At 46.2% G+C, this 17609-nt stretch overlaps 6 non-coding genes across 6 annotated transcripts; all 6 read right to left on the bottom strand.

Annotated features, from left to right (window-relative positions):
- Positions 1-585: 585 nt before the first annotated feature.
- On the bottom strand, positions 586-657 carry Trnai-aau (transfer RNA isoleucine (anticodon AAU)). The gene has a single exon. It is a non-coding gene; the product is annotated as a tRNA-Ile (tRNA).
- A 1444-nt stretch (positions 658-2101) lies between these two features.
- On the bottom strand, positions 2102-2173 carry Trnai-aau (transfer RNA isoleucine (anticodon AAU)). Its single transcript has one exon. It is a non-coding gene; the product is annotated as a tRNA-Ile (tRNA).
- A 6001-nt stretch (positions 2174-8174) lies between these two features.
- Positions 8175-8246, bottom strand: Trnai-aau (transfer RNA isoleucine (anticodon AAU)). The gene has a single exon. It is a non-coding gene; the product is annotated as a tRNA-Ile (tRNA).
- Positions 8247-9690: 1444 nt separating this feature from the next.
- On the bottom strand, positions 9691-9762 carry Trnai-aau (transfer RNA isoleucine (anticodon AAU)). Its single transcript has one exon. It is a non-coding gene; the product is annotated as a tRNA-Ile (tRNA).
- A 5992-nt stretch (positions 9763-15754) lies between these two features.
- Trnav-aac (transfer RNA valine (anticodon AAC)) lies at positions 15755-15826 on the bottom strand. Its single transcript has one exon. It is a non-coding gene; the product is annotated as a tRNA-Val (tRNA).
- A 1446-nt stretch (positions 15827-17272) lies between these two features.
- Positions 17273-17344, bottom strand: Trnai-aau (transfer RNA isoleucine (anticodon AAU)). Its single transcript has one exon. It is a non-coding gene; the product is annotated as a tRNA-Ile (tRNA).
- Between the last annotated feature and the right edge of the window lie 265 nt (positions 17345-17609).

Raw genomic sequence — 17609 nt, 5'->3', positions numbered from 1 at the left:
CATTCGAACCTGTAATCTTCAGATCCGAAGTGCGACGCCTTATCCATTAGGCCACACGGTCACTGACGACCAACATTTACATGTATACGACTCATCTCGAAACGCTCACACCCCTGAGGATTTGTGTTTTCGTTCTACACAGCCGCTGCCCCTTGCTCTTTCCCACCCATTCGTTACATTCAACCTCTGACGAGACCGACCAAATATAGACTGTGAAACAAGACCACACACTTTGTGCATTCGGAATCGAAGGCAGGGCGTCCCTCGCCGCATTTCCTACGATTGCCATTTGCTACTTCTGCAGAAGCGGCGGCGGCGACGACGACGACGACGACGACGACGACGACGACGACGACGAATATCGCGAGAGGCTCTGAGATATGTGAGAAATACATCTATAAAATGTAATTCAGACTGCCTCGTCCCACCTTATGCTGTACCGCTTTGGCAAATGCTTTATCTGCGCCATTCGCCTTAATCGCATCTGAGAGTGATTCTTAAAAAAACGCCTGTCGCTAATTGTTCGTCATCACAGGTACTGTTTGCTATACGGCCACGACGCGCAACTGATTTCCAAAATTCATCTTTCTCCTGTGAGGATTGAACTTACGACCGCTGGTTTATTAGACCAGTGCTCTACCACTGAGCTAAAGAGGCGCGGCCTAGCGGTACTCTTGGGTACTTCGTCCTTACGGTCGTCTGCATCATCAGACTTTAGCTGACAACACTTCATATTACCGGCTAATATTTGCAGCTATGGCGACAAATTACTGCTTGACTACACATCTGACACGTAACCGATGTGCTCTCCAAACAACAACACTTGCATTTCAGAACATGTCTTTCACACATGTCTACAAAATCACCTTCACCTTCAAATACAGCTTCCTTGCGACTGACAGAGACGTAGGCAAAGTTTAAAGTTGCTATTTCCATTAAATCTCGTTAATCAGAAAAACGGTAATTTACACCTGCAGCGGAACGAAATTCCGTTCCGCCCAGCGTCTGGCTCGAACCCACGACCCTGGGATTAAGAGTCTGACGCTCTACCGACTGAGCTAGCCGGCTACCTCGGTGAATACCTGCCGGGTAGCACGTCACACAGTACTCGTTTGTGTTGGGTGGTCCCATACAGAATCTCTCCATGATGCCTAATGTTTTCCTAACGTCACACTCGTCACGTACTTCACTTTTATGTCATAATCATTTCTGAGAGGTAAAGAAATTACATGACAACATGCAGAGCTAGTGGCGTCAAAATTAACGCACATACTTTATGTGACTCAAAAGCCGAACGAGTTACTTTCCGACGTTGTTTTAGATGTGCAAGTGATAGTCAAAACTCGCTGTGTCGGCACTCTGCCGACCATTTCGCTAGTTAACACCGGTCTTGTTGTGTGTGTTTCAAGCTCAAGAGCATCTCCAAGCAAAAAATGGTCAACAGCAACATTCAGACGGTTTCGTACTGCTCAATTGCTACATTAAAACGTTATGTTTCTTTTTCAGAACTGGAAAAACACAAGCGTGACAGCATTCGAACCTGTAATCTTCAGATCCGAAGTGCGACGCCTTATCCATTAGGCCACACGGTCACTGACGACCAACATTTACATGTATACGACTCATCTCGAAACGCTCACACCCCTGAGGATTTGTGTTTTCGTTCTACACAGCCGCTGCCCCTTGCTCTTTCCCACCCATTCGTTACATTCAACCTCTGACGAGACCGACCAAATATAGACTGAGAAACAAGACCACACACTTTGTGCATTCGGAATCGAAGGCAGGGCGACCCTCGCCGCATTTGCTACGATTGCCATTTCATACTTCTGCAGAAACGGCGGCGGCGGCGACGACGACGACGACGACGACGAATATCGCGAGAGGCTCTGAGATATGTGAGAAATACATCTATAAAATGTAATTCAGACTGCCTCGTCCCACCTTATGCTGTACCGCTTTGGCAAATGCTTTATCTGCGCCATTCGCCTTAATCGCATCTGAGAGTGATTCTTAAAAAAACGCCTGTCGCTAATTGTTCGTCATCACAGGTACTGTTTGCTATACGGCCACGACGCGCAACTGATTTCCAAAATTCATCTTTCTCCTGTGAGGATTGAACTTACGACCGCTGGTTTATTAGACCAGTGCTCTACCACTGAGCTAAAGAGGCGCGGCCTAGCGGTACTCTTGGGTACTTCGTCCTTACGGTCGTCTGCATCATCAGACTTTAGCTGACAACACTTCATATTACCGGCTAATATTTGCAGCTATGGCGACAAATTACTGCTTGACTACACATCTGACACGTAACCGATGTGCTCTCCAAACAACAACACTTGCATTTCAGAACATGTCTTTCACACATGTCTACAAAAATCACCTTCACCTTCAAATACAGCTTCCTTGCGACTGACAGAGACGTAGGCAAAGTTTAAAGTTGCTATTTCCATTAAATCTCGTTAATCAGAAAAACGGTAATTTACACCTGCAGCGGAACAAAATTCCATTCCGCCCAGCGTCTGGCTCGAACCCACGACCCTGGGATTAAGAGTCTGACGCTCTACCGACTGAGCTAGCCGGCTACCTCGGTGAATACCTCCCGGGTAGCACGTCACACAGTACTCGTTTGTGTTGGGTGGTCCCATACAGAATCTCTCCATGATGCCTAATGTTTTCCTAACGTCACACTCGTCACGTACTTCACTTTTATGTCATAATCATTTGTGAGAGGTAAAGAAATTGCATGACAACATGCAGAGCTAGTGGCGTCAAAATTAACGCACATACTTTATGTGACTCAAAAGCCGAACGAGTTACTTTCCGACGTTGTTTTAGATGTGCAAGTGATAGTCAAAACTCGCTGTGTCGGCACTCTGCCGACCATTTCGCTAGTTAACACCGGTCTTGTTGTGTGTGTTTCAAGCTCAAGAGCATCTCCAAGCAAAAAATGGTCAACAGCAACATTCAGACGGTTTCGTACTGCTCAATTGCTACATTAAAACGTTATGTTTCTTTTTCAGAACTGGAAAAACCCAAGCGTGACAGCATTCGAACCTGTAATCTTCAGATCCGAAGTGCGACGCCTTATCCATTAGGCCACACGGTCACTGACGACCAACATTTACATGTATACGACTCATCTCGAAACGCTCACACCCCTGAGGATTTGTGTTTTCGTTCTACACAGCCGCTGCCCCTTGCTCTTTCCCACATATTCGTTACATTCAACCTCTGACGAGACCGACCAAATATAGACTGTGAAACAAGACCACACACTTTGTGCATTCGGAATCGAAGGCAGGGCGTCCCTCGCCGCATTTGCTACGATTGCCATTTGCTACTTCTGCAGAAGCGGCGACGACGACGACGACGACGACGACGACGACGAATATCGCGAGAGGCTCTGAGATATGTGAGAAATACATCTATAAAATGTAATTCAGACTGCCTCGTCCCACCTTATGCTGTACCGCTTTGGCAAATGCTTTATCTGCGCCATTCGCCTTAATCGCATCTAAAAGTGATTCTTAAAAAAACGCCTGTCGCTAATTGTTCGTCATCACAGGTACTGTTTGCTATACGGCCACGACGCGCAACTGATTTCCAAAATTCATCTTTCACCTGTGAGGATGGAACTTACGACCCCTGGTTTATTAGACCAGTGCTCCACCACTGAGCTAAAGAGGCGCGGCCTAGAGGTACTCTTGGGTACTTCGTCCTTACGGTCGTCTGCATCATCAGACTTTAGCTGACAACAATTCATATTACCGGCTAATATTTGCAGCTATGGCGACAAATTACTGCTTGACTACACATCTGACATGTAACCGATGTGCTCTCCAAACAACAACACTTGCATTTCAGAACATGTCTTTCACACATGTCTACAAAATCACCTTCACCTTCAAATACAGCTTCCTTGCGACTGACAGAGACGTAGGCAAAGTTTAAAGTTGCTATTTCCATTAAATCTCGTTAATCAGAAAAACGGTAATTTACACTTGCAGCGGAACAAAATTCCGTTCCGCCCAGCGTCTGGCTCGAACCCACGACCCTGGTATTAAGAGTCTGACGCTCTACCGACTGAGCTAGCCGGCTACCTCGGTGAATACCTGCCGGGTAGCACGTCACACAGTACTCGTTTGGGTTGGGTGGTCCCATACAGAATCTCTCCATGATGCCTAATGTTTTCCTAACGTCACACTCGTCACGTACTTCACTTTTATGTCATAATCATTTCTGAGAGGTAAAGAAATTGCATGACAACATGCAGAGCTAGTGGCGTCAAAATTAACGCACATACTTTATGTGACTCAAAAGACGAACGAGTTTCTTTCCGACGTTGTTTTAGATGTGCAAGTGATAGTCAAAACTCGCTGTGTCGGCACTCTGCCGACCATTTCGCTAGTTAACACCGGTCTTGTTGTGTGTGTTTCAAGCTCAAGAGCATCTCCAAGCAAAAAATGGTCAACAGCAACATTCAGACGGTTTCGTACTGCTCAATTGCTACATTAAAACGTTATGTTTCTTTTTCAGAACTGGAAAAACACAAGCGTGACAGCATTCGAACCTGTAATCTTCAGATCCGAAGTCCGACGCCTTATCCATTAGGCCACACGGTCACTGACGACCAACATTTACATGTATACGACTCATCTCGAAACGCTCAAACCCCTGAGGATTTGTGTTTTCGTTCTACACAGCCGCTGCCCCTTGCTCTTTCCCACCCATTCGTTACATTCAACCTCTGACGAGACCGACCAAATATAGACTGAGAAACAAGACCACACACTTTGTGCATTCGGAATCGAAGGCAGGGCGAACCTCGCCGCATTTGCTACGATTGCCATTTACTACTTCTGCAGAAACGGCGGCGGCGACGACGACGACGACGACGACGACGAATATCGCGAGAGGCTCTGAGATATGTGAGAAATACATCTATAAAATGTAATTCAGACTGCCTCGTCCCACCTTATGCTGTACCGCTTTGGCAAATGCTTTATCTGCGCCATTCGCCTTAATCGCATCTGAGAGTGATTCTTAAAAAAACGCCTGTCGCTAATTGTTCGTCATCACAGGTACTGTTTGCTATACGGCCACGACGCGCAACTGATTTCCAAAATTCATCTTTCACCTGTGAGGATGGAACTTACAACCCCTGGTTTATTAGACCAGTGCTCTACCACTGAGCTAAAGAGGCGCGGCCTAGCGGTACTCTTGGGTACTTCGTCCTTACGGTCGTCTGCATCATCAGACTTTAGCTGACAACACTTCATATTACCGGCTAATATTTGCAGCTATGGCGACAAATTACTGCTTGACTACACATCTGACATGTAACCGATGTGCTCTCCAAACAACAACACTTGCATTTCAGAACATGTCTTTCACACATGTCTACAAAATCACCTTCACCTTCAAATACAGCTTCCTTGCGACTGACAGAGACGTAGGCAAAGTTTAAAGTTGCTATTTCCATTAAATCTCGTTAATCAGAAAAACGGTAATTTACACTTGCAGCGGAACAAAATTCCGTTCCGCCCAGCGTCTGGCTAGAACCCACGACCCTGGGATTAAGAGTCTGACGCTCTACCGACTGAGCTAGCCGGCTACCTCGGTGAATACCTGCCGGGTAGCACGTCACACAGTACTCGTTTGTGTTGGGTGGTCCCATACAGAATCTCTCCATGATGCCTAATGTTTTCCTAACGTCACACTCGTCACGTACTTCACTTTTATGTCATAATCATTTCTGAGAGGTAAAGAAATTGCATGACAACATGCAGAGCTAGTGGCGTCAAAATTAACGCACATACTTTATGTGACTCAAAAGCCGAACGAGTTACTTTCCGACGTTGTTTTAGATGTGCAAGTGATAGTCAAAACTCGCTGTGTCGGCACTCTGCCGACCATTTCGCTAGTTAACACCGGTCTTGTTGTGTGTGTTTCAAGCTCAAGAGCATCTCCAAGCAAAAAATGGTCAACAGCAACATTCAGACGGTTTCGCACTGCTCAATTGCTACATTAAAACGTTATGTTTCTTTTTCAGAACTGGAAAAACACAAGCGTGACAGCATTCGAACCTGTAATCTTCAGATCCGAAGTCCGACGCCTTATCCATTAGGCCACACGGTCACTGACGACCAACATTTAATGTATACGACTCATCTCGAAACGCTCACACCCCTGAGGATTTGTGTTTTCGTTCTACACAGCCGCTGCCCCTTGCTCTTTCCCACCCATTCGTTACATTCAACCTCTGACGAGACCGACCAAATATAGACTGAGAAACAAGACCACACACTTTGTGCATTCGGAATCGAAGGCAGGGCGACCCTCGCCGCATTTGCTACGATTGCCATTTGCTACTTCTGCAGAAACGGCGGCGGCGGCGACGACGACGACGACGAATATCGCGAGAGGCTCTGAGATATGTGAGAAATACATCTATAAAATGTAATTCAGACTGCCTCGTCCCACCTTATGCTGTACCGCTTTGGCAAATGCTTTATCTGCGCCATTCGCCTTAATCGCATCTGAGAGTGATTCTTAAAAAAACGCCTGTCGCTAATTGTTCGTCATCACAGGTACTGTTTGCTATACGGCCACGACGCGCAACTGATTTCCAAAATTCATCTTTTTCCTGTGAGGATGGAACTTACGACCCCTGGTTTATTAGACCAGTGCTCTACCACTGAGCTAAAGAGGCGCGGCCTAGCGGTACTCTTGGGTACTTCGTCCTTACGGTCGTCTGCATCATCAGACTTTAGCTGACAACACTTCATATTACCGGCTAATATTTGCAGCTATGGCGACAAATTACTGCTTGGCTACACATCTGACACGTAACCGATGTGCTCTCCAAACAACAACACTTGCATTTCAGAACATATCTTTCACACATGTCTACAAAATCACCTTCACCTTCAAATACAGATTCCTTGCGACTGACAGAGACGTAGGCAAAGTTTAAAGTTGCTATTTCCATTAAATCCCGTTAATCAGAAAAACGGTAATTTACACCTGCAGCGGAAGAAAATTCCGTTCCGCCCAGCGTCTGGCTCGAACCCACGACCCTGGGATTAAGAGTCTGACGCTCTACCGACTGAGCTAGCCGGCTACCTCGGTGAATACCTGCCGGGTAGCACGTCACACAGTACTCGTTTGTGTTGGGTGGTCCCATACAGAATCTCTCCATGATGCCTAATGTTTTCCTAACGTCACACTCGTCACGTACTTCACTTTTATGTCATAATCATTTCTGAGAGGTAAAGAAATTGCATGACAACATGCAGAGCTAGTGGCGTCAAAATTAACGCACATACTTTATGTGACTCATAAGCCGAACGAGTTACTTTCCGACGTTGTTTTAGTTGTGCAAGTGATAGTCAAAACTCGCTGTGTCGGCACTCTGCCGACCATTTCGCTAGTTAACACCGGTCTTGTTGTGTGTGTTTCAAGCTCAAGAGCATCTCCAAGTAAAAAATGGTCAACAGCAACATTCAGACGGTTTCGTACTGCTCAATTGCTACATTAAAACGTTATGTTTCTTTTTCAGAACTGGAAAAACACAAGCGTGACAGCATTCGAACCTGTAATCTTCAGATCCGAAGTGCGACGCCTTATCCATTAGGCCACACGGTCACTGACGACCAACATTTACATGTATACGACTCATCTCGAAACGCTCACACCCCTGAGGATTTGTGTTTTCGTTCTACACAGCCGCTGCCCCTTGCTCTTTCCCACCCATTCGTTACATTCAACCTCTGACGAGACCGACCAAATATAGACTGTGAAACAAGACCACACACTTTGTGCATTCGGAATCGAAGGCAGGGCGTCCCTCGCCGCATTTCCTACGATTGCCATTTGCTACTTCTGCAGAAGCGGCGGCGGCGACGACGACGACGACGACGACGACGACGACGACGACGACGAATATCGCGAGAGGCTCTGAGATATGTGAGAAATACATCTATAAAATGTAATTCAGACTGCCTCGTCCCACCTTATGCTGTACCGCTTTGGCAAATGCTTTATCTGCGCCATTCGCCTTAATCGCATCTGAGAGTGATTCTTAAAAAAACGCCTGTCGCTAATTGTTCGTCATCACAGGTACTGTTTGCTATACGGCCACGACGCGCAACTGATTTCCAAAATTCATCTTTCTCCTGTGAGGATTGAACTTACGACCGCTGGTTTATTAGACCAGTGCTCTACCACTGAGCTAAAGAGGCGCGGCCTAGCGGTACTCTTGGGTACTTCGTCCTTACGGTCGTCTGCATCATCAGACTTTAGCTGACAACACTTCATATTACCGGCTAATATTTGCAGCTATGGCGACAAATTACTGCTTGACTACACATCTGACACGTAACCGATGTGCTCTCCAAACAACAACACTTGCATTTCAGAACATGTCTTTCACACATGTCTACAAAATCACCTTCACCTTCAAATACAGCTTCCTTGCGACTGACAGAGACGTAGGCAAAGTTTAAAGTTGCTATTTCCATTAAATCTCGTTAATCAGAAAAACGGTAATTTACACCTGCAGCGGAACGAAATTCCGTTCCGCCCAGCGTCTGGCTCGAACCCACGACCCTGGGATTAAGAGTCTGACGCTCTACCGACTGAGCTAGCCGGCTACCTCGGTGAATACCTGCCGGGTAGCACGTCACACAGTACTCGTTTGTGTTGGGTGGTCCCATACAGAATCTCTCCATGATGCCTAATGTTTTCCTAACGTCACACTCGTCACGTACTTCACTTTTATGTCATAATCATTTCTGAGAGGTAAAGAAATTACATGACAACATGCAGAGCTAGTGGCGTCAAAATTAACGCACATACTTTATGTGACTCAAAAGCCGAACGAGTTACTTTCCGACGTTGTTTTAGATGTGCAAGTGATAGTCAAAACTCGCTGTGTCGGCACTCTGCCGACCATTTCGCTAGTTAACACCGGTCTTGTTGTGTGTGTTTCAAGCTCAAGAGCATCTCCAAGCAAAAAATGGTCAACAGCAACATTCAGACGGTTTCGTACTGCTCAATTGCTACATTAAAACGTTATGTTTCTTTTTCAGAACTGGAAAAACACAAGCGTGACAGCATTCGAACCTGTAATCTTCAGATCCGAAGTGCGACGCCTTATCCATTAGGCCACACGGTCACTGACGACCAACATTTACATGTATACGACTCATCTCGAAACGCTCACACCCCTGAGGATTTGTGTTTTCGTTCTACACAGCCGCTGCCCCTTGCTCTTTCCCACCCATTCGTTACATTCAACCTCTGACGAGACCGACCAAATATAGACTGAGAAACAAGACCACACACTTTGTGCATTCGGAATCGAAGGCAGGGCGACCCTCGCCGCATTTGCTACGATTGCCATTTCATACTTCTGCAGAAACGGCGGCGGCGGCGACGACGACGACGACGACGACGAATATCGCGAGAGGCTCTGAGATATGTGAGAAATACATCTATAAAATGTAATTCAGACTGCCTCGTCCCACCTTATGCTGTACCGCTTTGGCAAATGCTTTATCTGCGCCATTCGCCTTAATCGCATCTGAGAGTGATTCTTAAAAAAACGCCTGTCGCTAATTGTTCGTCATCACAGGTACTGTTTGCTATACGGCCACGACGCGCAACTGATTTCCAAAATTCATCTTTCTCCTGTGAGGATTGAACTTACGACCGCTGGTTTATTAGACCAGTGCTCTACCACTGAGCTAAAGAGGCGCGGCCTAGCGGTACTCTTGGGTACTTCGTCCTTACGGTCGTCTGCATCATCAGACTTTAGCTGACAACACTTCATATTACCGGCTAATATTTGCAGCTATGGCGACAAATTACTGCTTGACTACACATCTGACACGTAACCGATGTGCTCTCCAAACAACAACACTTGCATTTCAGAACATGTCTTTCACACATGTCTACAAAAATCACCTTCACCTTCAAATACAGCTTCCTTGCGACTGACAGAGACGTAGGCAAAGTTTAAAGTTGCTATTTCCATTAAATCTCGTTAATCAGAAAAACGGTAATTTACACCTGCAGCGGAACAAAATTCCATTCCGCCCAGCGTCTGGCTCGAACCCACGACCCTGGGATTAAGAGTATGACGCTCTACCGACTGAGCTAGCCGGCTACCTCGGTGAATACCTGCCGGGTAGCACGTCACACAGTACTCGTTTGTGTTGGGTGGTCCCATACAGAATCTCTCCATGATGCCTAATGTTTTCCTAACGTCACACTCGTCACGTACTTCACTTTTATGTCATAATCATTTCTGAGAGGTAAAGAAATTGCATGACAACATGCAGAGCTAGTGGCGTCAAAATTAACGCACATACTTTATGTGACTCAAAAGCCGAACGAGTTACTTTCCGACGTTGTTTTAGATGTGCAAGTGATAGTCAAAACTCGCTGTGTCGGCACTCTGCCGACCATTTCGCTAGTTAACACCGGTCTTGTTGTGTGTGTTTCAAGCTCAAGAGCATCTCCAAGCAAAAAATGGTCAACAGCAACATTCAGACGGTTTCGTACTGCTCAATTGCTACATTAAAACGTTATGTTTCTTTTTCAGAACTGGAAAAACCCAAGCGTGACAGCATTCGAACCTGTAATCTTCAGATCCGAAGTGCGACGCCTTATCCATTAGGCCACACGGTCACTGACGACCAACATTTACATGTATACGACTCATCTCGAAACGCTCACACCCCTGAGGATTTGTGTTTTCGTTCTACACAGCCGCTGCCCCTTGCTCTTTCCCACATATTCGTTACATTCAACCTCTGACGAGACCGACCAAATATAGACTGTGAAACAAGACCACACACTTTGTGCATTCGGAATCGAAGGCAGGGCGTCCCTCGCCGCATTTGCTACGATTGCCATTTGCTACTTCTGCAGAAGCGGCGACGACGACGACGACGACGACGACGACGACGAATATCGCGAGAGGCTCTGAGATATGTGAGAAATACATCTATAAAATGTAATTCAGACTGCCTCGTCCCACCTTATGCTGTACCGCTTTGGCAAATGCTTTATCTGCGCCATTCGCCTTAATCGCATCTAAAAGTGATTCTTAAAAAAACGCCTGTCGCTAATTGTTCGTCATCACAGGTACTGTTTGCTATACGGCCACGACGCGCAACTGATTTCCAAAATTCATCTTTCACCTGTGAGGATGGAACTTACGACCCCTGGTTTATTAGACCAGTGCTCTACCACTGAGCTAAAGAGGCGCGGCCTAGAGGTACTCTTGGGTACTTCGTCCTTACGGTCGTCTGCATCATCAGACTTTAGCTGACAACAATTCATATTACCGGCTAATATTTGCAGCTATGGCGACAAATTACTGCTTGACTACACATCTGACATGTAACCGATGTGCTCTCCAAACAACAACACTTGCATTTCAGAACATGTCTTTCACACATGTCTACAAAATCACCTTCACCTTCAAATACAGCTTCCTTGCGACTGACAGAGACGTAGGCAAAGTTTAAAGTTGCTATTTCCATTAAATCTCGTTAATCAGAAAAACGGTAATTTACACTTGCAGCGGAACAAAATTCCGTTCCGCCCAGCGTCTGGCTCGAACCCACGACCCTGGTATTAAGAGTCTGACGCTCTACCGACTGAGCTAGCCGGCTACCTCGGTGAATACCTGCCGGGTAGCACGTCACACAGTACTCGTTTGGGTTGGGTGGTCCCATACAGAATCTCTCCATGATGCCTAATGTTTTCCTAACGTCACACTCGTCACGTACTTCACTTTTATGTCATAATCATTTCTGAGAGGTAAAGAAATTGCATGACAACATGCAGAGCTAGTGGCGTCAAAATTAACGCACATACTTTATGTGACTCAAAAGACGAACGAGTTTCTTTCCGACGTTGTTTTAGATGTGCAAGTGATAGTCAAAACTCGCTGTGTCGGCACTCTGCCGACCATTTCGCTAGTTAACACCGGTCTTGTTGTGTGTGTTTCAAGCTCAAGAGCATCTCCAAGCAAAAAATGGTCAACAGCAACATTCAGACGGTTTCGTACTGCTCAATTGCTACATTAAAACGTTATGTTTCTTTTTCAGAACTGGAAAAACACAAGCGTGACAGCATTCGAACCTGTAATCTTCAGATCCGAAGTCCGACGCCTTATCCATTAGGCCACACGGTCACTGACGACCAACATTTACATGTATACGACTCATCTCGAAACGCTCAAACCCCTGAGGATTTGTGTTTTCGTTCTACACAGCCGCTGCCCCTTGCTCTTTCCCACCCATTCGTTACATTCAACCTCTGACGAGACCGACCAAATATAGACTGAGAAACAAGACCACACACTTTGTGCATTCGGAATCGAAGGCAGGGCGAACCTCGCCGCATTTGCTACGATTGCCATTTACTACTTCTGCAGAAACGGCGGCGGCGACGACGACGACGACGACGACGACGAATATCGCGAGAGGCTCTGAGATATGTGAGAAATACATCTATAAAATGTAATTCAGACTGCCTCGTCCCACCTTATGCTGTACCGCTTTGGCAAATGCTTTATCTGCGCCATTCGCCTTAATCGCATCTGAGAGTGATTCTTAAAAAAACGCCTGTCGCTAATTGTTCGTCATCACAGGTACTGTTTGCTATACGGCCACGACGCGCAACTGATTTCCAAAATTCATCTTTCACCTGTGAGGATGGAACTTACAACCCCTGGTTTATTAGACCAGTGCTCTACCACTGAGCTAAAGAGGCGCGGCCTAGCGGTACTCTTGGGTACTTCGTCCTTACGGTCGTCTGCATCATCAGACTTTAGCTGACAACACTTCATATTACCGGCTAATATTTGCAGCTATGGCGACAAATTACTGCTTGACTACACATCTGACATGTAACCGATGTGCTCTCCAAACAACAACACTTGCATTTCAGAACATGTCTTTCACACATGTCTACAAAATCACCTTCACCTTCAAATACAGCTTCCTTGCGACTGACAGAGACGTAGGCAAAGTTTAAAGTTGCTATTTCCATTAAATCTCGTTAATCAGAAAAACGGTAATTTACACTTGCAGCGGAACAAAATTCCGTTCCGCCCAGCGTCTGGCTAGAACCCACGACCCTGGGATTAAGAGTCTGACGCTCTACCGACTGAGCTAGCCGGCTACCTCGGTGAATACCTGCCGGGTAGCACGTCACACAGTACTCGTTTGTGTTGGGTGGTCCCATACAGAATCTCTCCATGATGCCTAATGTTTTCCTAACGTCACACTCGTCACGTACTTCACTTTTATGTCATAATCATTTCTGAGAGGTAAAGAAATTGCATGACAACATGCAGAGCTAGTGGCGTCAAAATTAACGCACATACTTTATGTGACTCAAAAGCCGAACGAGTTACTTTCCGACGTTGTTTTAGATGTGCAAGTGATAGTCAAAACTCGCTGTGTCGGCACTCTGCCGACCATTTCGCTAGTTAACACCGGTCTTGTTGTGTGTGTTTCAAGCTCAAGAGCATCTCCAAGCAAAAAATGGTCAACAGCAACATTCAGACGGTTTCGTACTGCTCAATTGCTACATTAAAACGTTATGTTTCTTTTTCAGAACTGGAAAAACACAAGCGTGACAGCATTCGAACCTGTAATCTTCAGATCCGAAGTCCGACGCCTTATCCATTAGGCCACACGGTCACTGACGACCAACATTTAATGTATACGACTCATCTCGAAACGCTCACACCCCTGAGGATTTGTGTTTTCGTTCTACACAGCCGCTGCCCCTTGCTCTTTCCCACCCATTCGTTACATTCAACCTCTGACGAGACCGACCAAATATAGACTGAGAAACAAGACCACACACTTTGTGCATTCGGAATCGAAGGCAGGGCGACCCTCGCCGCATTTGCTACGATTGCCATTTGCTACTTCTGCAGAAACGGCGGCGGCGGCGACGACGACGACGACGAATATCGCGAGAGGCTCTGAGATATGTGAGAAATACATCTATAAAATGTAATTCAGACTGCCTCGTCCCACCTTATGCTGTACCGCTTTGGCAAATGCTTTATCTGCGCCATTCGCCTTAATCGCATCTGAGAGTGATTCTTAAAAAAACGCCTGTCGCTAATTGTTCGTCATCACAGGTACTGTTTGCTATACGGCCACGACGCGCAACTGATTTCCAAAATTCATCTTTTTCCTGTGAGGATGGAACTTACGACCCCTGGTTTATTAGACCAGTGCTCTACCACTGAGCTAAAGAGGCGCGGCCTAGCGGTACTCTTGGGTACTTCGTCCTTACGGTCGTCTGCATCATCAGACTTTAGCTGACAACACTTCATATTACCGGCTAATATTTGCAGCTATGGCGACAAATTACTGCTTGGCTACACATCTGACACGTAACCGATGTGCTCTCCAAACAACAACACTTGCATTTCAGAACATATCTTTCACACATGTCTACAAAATCACCTTCACCTTCAAATACAGATTCCTTGCGACTGACAGAGACGTAGGCAAAGTTTAAAGTTGCTATTTCCATTAAATCCCGTTAATCAGAAAAACGGTAATTTACACCTGCAGCGGAAGAAAATTCCGTTCCGCCCAGCGTCTGGCTCGAACCCACGACCCTGGGATTAAGAGTCTGACGCTCTACCGACTGAGCTAGCCGGCTACCTCGGTGAATACCTGCCGGGTAGCACGTCACACAGTACTCGTTTGTGTTGGGTGGTCCCATACAGAATCTCTCCATGATGCCTAATGTTTTCCTAACGTCACACTCGTCACGTACTTCACTTTTATGTCATAATCATTTCTGAGAGGTAAAGAAATTGCATGACAACATGCAGAGCTAGTGGCGTCAAAATTAACGCACATACTTTATGTGACTCATAAGCCGAACGAGTTACTTTCCGACGTTGTTTTAGTTGTGCAAGTGATAGTCAAAACTCGCTGTGTCGGCACTCTGCCGACCATTTCGCTAGTTAACACCGGTCTTGTTGTGTGTGTTTCAAGCTCAAGAGCATCTCCAAGTAAAAAATGGTCAACAGCAACATTCAGACGGTTTCGTACTGCTCAATTGCTACATTAAAACGTTATGTTTCTTTTTCAGAACTGGAAAAACACAAGCGTGACAGCATTCGAACCTGTAATCTTCAGATCCGAAGTCCGACGCCTTATCCATTAGGCCACACGGTCACTGACGACCAACATTTACATGTATACGACTCATCTCGAAACGCTCACACCCCTGAGGATTTGTGTTTTCGTTCTACACAGCCGCTGCCCCTTGCTCTTTCCCACCCATTCGTTACATTCAACCTCTGACGAGACCGACCAAATATAGACTGTGAAACAAGACCACACACTTTGTGCATTCGGAATCGAAGGCAGGGCGTCCCTCGCCGCATTTGCTACGATTGCCATTTGCTACTTCTGCAGAAGCGGCGGCGGCGACGACGACGACGACGACGACGACGACGACGAATATCGCGAGAGGCTCTGAGATATGTGAGAAATACATCTATAAAATGTAATTCAGACTGCCTCGTCCCACCTTATGCTGTACCGCTTTGGCAAATGCTTTATCTGCGCCATTCGCCTTAATCGCATCTGAGAGTGATTCTTAAAAAAACGCCTGTCGCTAATTGTTCGTCATCACAGGTACTGTTTGCTATACGGCCACGACGCGCAACTGATTTCCAAAATTCATCTTTCTCCTGTGAGGATTGAACTTACGACCGCTGGTTTGTTAGACCAGTGCTCTACCACTGAGCTAAAGAGGCGCGGCCTAGCGGTACTCTTGGGTACTTCGTCCTTACGGTCGTCTGCATCATCAGACTTTAGCTGACAACACTTCATATTACCGGCTAATATTTGCAGCTATGGCGACAAATTACTGCTTGACTACACATCTGACACGTAACCGATGTGCTCTCCAAACAACAACACTTGCATTTCAGAACATGTCTTTCACACATGTCTACAAAATCACCTTCACCTTCAAATACAGCTTCCTTGCGACTGACAGAGACGTAGGCAAAGTTTAAAGTTGCTATTTCCATTAAATCTCGTTAATCAGAAAAACGGTAATTTACACCTGCAGCGGAACAAAATTCCGTTCCGCCCAGCGTCTGGCTCGAACCCACGACCCTGGTATTAAGAGCCTGACGCTCTACCGACTGAGCTAGCCGGCTACCTCGGTGAATACCTGCCGGGTACCACGTCACACAGTACTCGTTTGTGTTGGGTGGTCCCATACAGAATCTCTCCATGATGCCTAATGTTTTCCTAACGTCACACTCGTCACGTACTTCACTTTTATGTCATAATCATTTCTGAGAGGTAAAGAAATTGCATGACAACATGCAGAGCTAGTGGCGTCAAAATTAACACACATACTTTATGTGAGTCAAAAGCCGAACGAGTTACTTTCCGACGTTGTTTTAGATGTGCAAGTGATAGTCAAAACTCGCTGTGTCGGCACTCTGCCGACCATTTCGCTAGTTAACACCGGTCTTGTTGTGTGTGTTTCAAGCTCAAGAGCATCTCCAAGCAAAAAATGGTCAACAGCAACATTCAGACGGTTTCGTACTGCTCAATTGCTACATTAAAACGTTATGTTTCTTTTTCAGAACTGGAAAAACACAAGCGTGACAGCATTCGAACCTGTAATCTTCAGATCCGAAGTCCGACGCCTTATCCATTAGGCCACACGGTCACTGACGACCAACATTTAATGTATACGACTCATCTCGAAACGCTCACACCCCTGAGGATTTGTGTTTTCGTTCTACACAGCCGCTGCCCCTTGCTCTTTCCCACCCATTCGTTACATTCAACCTCTGACGAGACCGACCAAATATAGACTGAGAAACAAGACCACACACTTTGTGCATTCGGAATCGAAGGCAGGGCGTCCCTCGCCGCATTTGCTACGATTGCCATTTGCTACTTCTGCAGAAGCGGCGGCGGCGGCGACGACGACGACGACGACGACGACGAATATCGCGAGAGGCTCTGAGATATGTGAGAAATACATCTATAAAATGTAATTCAGACTGCCTCGTCCCACCTTATGCTGTACCGCTTTGGCAAATGCTTTATCTGCGCCATTCGCCTTAATCGCATCTGAGAGTGATTCTTAAAAAAACGCCTGTCGCTAATTGTTCGTCATCACAGGTACTGTTTGCTATACGGCCACGACGCGCAACTGATTTCCAAAATTCATCTTTCTCCTGTGAGGATTGAACTTACGACCGCTGGTTTATTAGACCAGTGCTCTACCACTGAGCTAAAGAGGCGCGGCCTAGCGGTACTCTTGGGTACTTCGTCCTTACGGTCGTCTGCATCATCAGACTTTAGCTGACAACACTTCATATTACCGGCTAATATTTGCAGCTATGGCGACAAATTACCGCTTGACTACACATCTGACACGTAACCGATGTGCTCTCCAAACAACAACACTTGCATTTCAGAACATGTCTTTCACACATGTCTACGAAATCACCTTCACCTTCAAATACAGCTTCCTTGCGACTGACAGAGACGTAGGCAAAGTTTAAA

Source organism: Schistocerca gregaria, unplaced genomic scaffold (assembly GCF_023897955.1).
Source record: "Schistocerca gregaria isolate iqSchGreg1 unplaced genomic scaffold, iqSchGreg1.2 ptg000169l, whole genome shotgun sequence".
Classification (NCBI taxonomy): domain Eukaryota; kingdom Metazoa; phylum Arthropoda; class Insecta; order Orthoptera; family Acrididae; genus Schistocerca; species Schistocerca gregaria.
Note: the sequence above shows the minus strand (reverse complement) of the source record. Positions and strands in the feature narration are given on the sequence as shown.